The 6,000-nt window shown below is 41.0% G+C and overlaps 1 long non-coding RNA gene across 1 annotated transcript in view; it reads right to left on the reverse strand.

Moving 5' to 3' along the window:
• The window catches only part of LOC116448918, a 118,521-nt gene extending 117,836 nt beyond the window's left edge, over positions 1-685 (reverse strand). Inside the window, exon 1 of the long non-coding RNA XR_004242155.1 lies at positions 528-685. This is a non-coding gene — a long non-coding RNA (uncharacterized LOC116448918). The remainder of the gene's footprint in view (positions 1-527) is intronic.
• Positions 686-6,000: the final 5,315 nt, after the last annotated feature.

A 6,000-nucleotide genomic window follows, 5' to 3' on the forward strand; every position in this document is an offset into this window, starting at 1 on the left:
CAAGTCCAGCCATGCAGACGTATCTCTGGAGTCCCAGCCTCACATGTTGACTGGCAGTGCAGCTTTAGGGAAGGCAGAGCTCTGCAGGCTCTGTGAACTGGGACCCACTGCTCCACCCTGAGCTTAAAAGCTGGCTTCAGAAGAGGGGCAGCTCTGCACCTATGGAGAAGTCCCTTTGAATACTGATCTGTTTGCCCAGTGTGCAAAAAGATTGAAGAGTGCTGCTTTAGTCTTTCCCATCTCCTTCCAAACAGCTACATTTAGTCGCTCTCAAAGGAAAGGAACTTCTCAGGCCAAAACGTCTGACTGAGCAGAGTCGCAATATGTGAATTCCACTAAAATGAGTGAGAAAACTGAAGCTATCAGGTAATTAGTGAGTGTTCTTTTTCCTCAGCCTAAGATGCCAGCTGGAAAAACTCTTAGAGCTAGAACTCATGGCCTATTACCTTTACCCACACCATGCCATCATCCCTAAATGAAGTTCAAGGAAATCAACTAATTTGTGCTGACTCATAGGAAAAACTTACCATGAAGCCAGGTGAAATAGCATTGCATGCACCCAAGGAATTAAGTTCAGGTAAGGTCACCAGCCCGTGGACAGATGCCTCTGCAGCAGAGTGAAAATGAAAGAAACATGCAAATCACTTCTGTTTGAGGAGCCAGTCGAAGGCCAAGTCTGTAGGCTGTGAATTTGTAAAGGAAGAATTGAACTTCATAAATTCAAGGACCAAACCCATTTTTATCTCAAGAGGAAGGCAGCAAAAAGCAATAGTGCATGGTAGTGACAATGACATGAAAACCAAATGCATTCAATAATCCTCCCATTTTCCCAATTTACTTGTTCTACCATTCTATGTGGAACAAAACGTCTGCCTCACACCTGAGAAACTCAGCTCCTCAGAAAAAATTTCCTGAGCCTGATTAAAACACAGTTGAAGAGGATGGAAAGATGACTTCCATGCACTGTTATTCAGGTACATAGAAAATATTAATGGATGGTTAAAAAAGTGGCTGAGCTTGAGAGGAAGACAGACTCCTTAAAAACATATCAGGACATCAGCTGCAGAAAAATTTCTGGAACTGTGTAACTATTGTTGCATCCAAGCTCTGTACTTCCCAGTGCCCCAGAGTGAGTTTACATTTTAACAGGAATGCCATAGAAACATTAAAAAAATCAATCTTCTCTTATAATTCTATATGGAACAGAAGCACATTCAAGGTATGCCTCAAGGTGCCTGCTTCGAATTTCAAATATGAAAGAGTGTTTACTCTGTTTCATGTGTTGCAGACCAACTGTCAAGCCACAGAAAGATTGCTGAAGCCAGCTCTGAAATATCATTTGCCCAGATAAGTCAAACATCACTTGTTTTCTGAAGTGAGGCTGATGAAATCGTTGTGGTGATTGGAGTGGCCAGTGCTGTAAATGAGCGTGGCTTCAGTCCTTGACATTCCATATGTGGCTTTTCCGCACAACACAGCTCAGTGAGTGTGTCATTTTTCAAATGCACAAAGACAAAAAGCAAAGCATAGATCTTGCAAGTGATGCAGAAAGAACATTCTGAGAAAGCCAGATCTTCATAACATTCAGATTGGTACCACTTTCACTCTGGTAAAAAAAAATCAGTGTTTTGGTAACTAACTTTGGACCATCACTACATTCATACACATAAAGATGCCAAATCCTTTTCTAAACTCTTTTCCTTATTAACACAGTGTCCAAGTCAAATGGTCTATTTCCTCCATGTTTTTCACCATGAAGGCCAACCCAGTCACCACACTGCACTCTCAGCTTCTGCTGATATCTGCACACAAATTCCTTTTTTGACACAGAAAATTTACAAAAAATATTTCCCCCTGCCAAGTGTTAAGACACTTGCTCCAAATTTGCACAAGGTATACTAAACCCCAAGCCTCAGCTCTCCTCCTATCAATTCACACAACACAGGCGTTATATGAAATGGACCATCGCTTAATCTGTCAGCAATGCTTGCAATGAGAAAAGCTCACGAGGACCTCACCATAAATTTCTCATGTTTAAATGGAGAAAAAGGCATGGAATAATGTCATATATGTCAACTTTTCAAGTGAAACAATTCTGTGATACACAGACTGCTAATCTTCCATGTAAATATAGGCCAGTGTAAAGTGTCTAACCTCTAACTGAAAGAGAAAGATCAAATGAAAGCACATTTTTTAAGATGTTTTGCTGCCAAGGAAAAAGGCTTCTCCCAGTAAATGGTGCTTTACTCTGAAATCTGTTTTCCCTGAACTGAACATTGCACTTACAAAAGAAATCAAAGTGAGATATCTAGGAGGAAGTTTTACCTTCTCATCATGAAAGCTCCTAGATACACAATTTAAAACAACCATGACTCCTCAGGTTTACAGAAACAAGAACAACTTTCACATGGCCAATTCTCACTGGCTGACTTGGTTCAGAACTCCTCCCTTGCGGAAAGCCCCATCAGCAGATACCTGCTCTGATGGCTTTTGTAATAGGGGGAAAAGCTTGCTTTTTCACTGGAAATAAACCCATATCCATAACTTTCACTCTGGTTTTTATTGCATCAATACTAAAGAATGACTCAAAGGAGACATGTGGCTATGTGCAACAGCTGAGTATCTCTGGTGGGTGGTCCCAAAACTACAGGACAACTCTGATGTCAAGACCTCTCACGGTTTAAAAGCTGTGTGATTACACATAACCAAACCCCTAAGCAGGGCAATTTTCCTTCTGAACCACTTGAACCCCAGACACTGCTGCTTCTTCCAGGTACTGTCCGATCCATCAAGTTCTGATGTGTCCTGCCTGATACTCCCAGGCTTTTTCCTTTCATATGGCTGGCACTACCACATTCCTAAACCACTAACATGTATGGAAGGACTCATTTGTGCAGGTGTTGGTATTTACCCTGTCACCACATAATGGTGCTGAGGTAGAGTTTTAGCATTAGTTTTATTCGCCATCAATACTGTTTACATGAATTTCTTTTCCATGAGCAATATATCTTTTGCAAGTTCCTATTCAGCACATTACCCTGAAAGTCACAAAAGAGAGGGAAACAAATCAATAGCATCTAATCTGAGTATGGCTCAGTTCTGTGCTTTTGGTTAAAGGAAAATTAACGAATTAGCAGCCATCTAGTTTTAGATACAATATCAAACATTGCCAAATAGAGTTTATCTTTCAATACAGTAGTCCAGATCCAATAAAACACTTAAAAATATGATAGTAAAAAAAAAAAAAAAATCCATTCATTATCTCCTATGGTATAATTTGAAAATAAAGTCGTTCTCAGATAATTGCCAGATTTACATATTTATAGGAAGACGGCACATATGTGGATAATAGCAAAAATGGAAGTACCACTTTTCTATTAATATGGAAATTCAGAAATTATTGGAGTTATCTGTTATAAATCAACTTTCTCATCTTTTTGCTGATGGAAATGCCATTTATGCACTACAATAAATTCCAAAACCACTAATGCAACTCCCCTTTCACTCTGATAAATCAGTGTAATGCTTGTCATGCTTATCCTCAAATTTGGCAGGAGTTCTGCTCTCAGATTAAAATGGGTCAAGCCAACACTTGGTGCAATACCACTACAGGTTTTTGAAGTTAGAGCAAGGAGGGATTTGCTCACACAAACTTGTTATTTGCTTAGTTCACCTGCCCCAAACAAATAATGCACAGCCGCAAGGTAGCTGCATTATTCACTTAAACTGACCAAAGCAAGGCTGTGAGATTCCAAGGCAATATTTCATGTGCTTGCACTGGGGGAATGACTTAGTGGAAACTGGCAAGAACAAGAGATTTTTCAAGGACTTGTTTTTTATACCAAGAATTGCATGTTGCTTGATATCAGGGTGATGGTAGCCTATCACCTTCCATAGAGGAGTGCAGCAGTGGATGCCTTCTTGTGGAGCAGAAAAGTCATCTCTCATTATCTAGAAACCAGTCAGATGCTGAAATTGCAATATTTTTTCAAGTGTTGGTCCCCTAAATACATTGTTCCTCTTTCCCAAAAGTGGTTTCACAGTTCTCTGACACCTCTAGAAGATGTGGCAGTTGATGTGAGGTAATAGCCTACACCAGGGCCTAACATGGCACTCCTGCTCTCTCAATGCAAAAAGTTCTCTGGAACACACAGGGTAATCACTGATGCTTATATTGTTCCCCAGTTTCTCAATGTGAAGAACTTCTCCTATCTCAAAATGAACATTAGAAACCGTGTTAGTTATTTGCTGCTTTAAATTAAGGTGGGCATTCAGCCTATTAAGGTTTTGCCTTCATGAGGTGAACCACAAACAGCGCAACAAAGAGCTCAGGAGTTCCCAGGCTTCCCAGTGGGCTGTCAGAAACATGAAATAACATCTCCCAAGATGGTGCTACTGTAATCAAATCTGGAAGAAGAATCCTGCCAGGCCTTTTAAGGTAGCACCTGCTCCCTGCACAGCCTGTAAGGCAGTTGGCTGGGCCAGCACTGCACGGGCACTGCCCTGTCAGAAGCAGCAGCAGCCAAATGTGAGCGGTAATTCCCTTCCCTGGTTTTCCACAGCACTAATTCACACGTAAAAGCAGAAATGCTGACACTGCATCCATCGACATCAGCTTCACAAAACTGTCTCTACAGGGGACTTTTTCAACCTGAAAAAGTCAAACAATGGGCTGCATCACTACTTAGCAGTACAGTCTTTGTAAGCATGAAGGAAGAAAGATGGTTCTCACCTGCTATGAGGATGAATTTATTATTCATAGGGAGACATCTAGAAGAAAATTTGACTTTTATCCTGTGTGTTATGAAGTTCCAAGTGCATCCCAAGATCATCACAGAGTCCTCCTACCTGTTTGGGAAAAAAAAAAAAAAATCTTCTTCTCTCAATATTTCTATCTCCTGCCAGACTCTACAATCTCTTCTGCATAGCTCATACAGCATGGAGCAGGCAGCTGGGACAGAGGGCCAGGGCTTCATACAGCATTGGACAGATAACCTTGTCCCAGCTAAACCAGTTCCACAGGGAAGGCTGCAAAAAGTACTAAAGTCCAACCAGTCACGTGCCTGTCACCACTCCACACTAGGGTCAATAAGCCCATGAGTATCCTTTATACTCTTCCTTGTCACTCCAGCCGTGTTTTAACAGTGTGGCTTCAAGCTCAACAGTGACCTTCTGCCAAAGTCACTTCAAATGCTTTTAAAGCAATGTTCACATTTGGAGAATGGAAGATGCAGAAATATCATTGGTGCCCAGGTTAGTGAGGAGCCAGGAGCCCTGCTGATACCTCCTGCCCACTGTGCTGCTCTGTTTTGTGAGAATCCACAGAGGAACCTCTGCCACAATCGCTGTGGCTTCCCCTCCTACCACAGTGCTCTACTCCCAAAGCATATTCCAGAGTTTAAAGGTCAAATAGAAAAAATTGCAGGATGATGACATGAATAATTTGTTTCAGTAATTTAGCAGCATTGGTTTGTTGTGATTATTGCTACAAACTCCTTTCGTATTTACAACTGTGATCCTTTTAACATCTGAATAATTTATATACAGTGATCAGTGACGCGTGTCAGAGAATCAGGAAAATTAGCTCCTCTAGTGCTCCCTGACTCTAAGAGAACATATTTTCCCATCCAATTATATTGTTTCTCTGGTGTTTGCATTTTGAATAAAGAGAAGTACCATGCCAAGAGATTCTGAATGGGAGCCACAAGATGATCCGCACTTATGATGTAGCCATACAGACACACCCATTAAACATCCCAATAAATTTCATCTTCCCTACAAGAATCCAGTAAGAGTCAAGAAGATGGGAAGAATTGTATTTTTCACCTACTCACACGGTGCTGTAATTTAAAATTAAAACCAAACAACAAAAATAAACAACTCCAAAGTAGACACTTCTCTCTCCAGCATGTCATGGAATAAACTGAACAAAGAGAAGGAGCTGAGGAAGAAAAGGGTTACACCCTGTGATACTTGCTTTAACTGCATGCAGCCCTTATG

The sequence above is a fragment of the Corvus moneduloides genome, chromosome 10 (assembly GCF_009650955.1).
Source record: "Corvus moneduloides isolate bCorMon1 chromosome 10, bCorMon1.pri, whole genome shotgun sequence".
NCBI classification, from domain to species: Eukaryota; Metazoa; Chordata; class Aves; order Passeriformes; family Corvidae; genus Corvus; species Corvus moneduloides.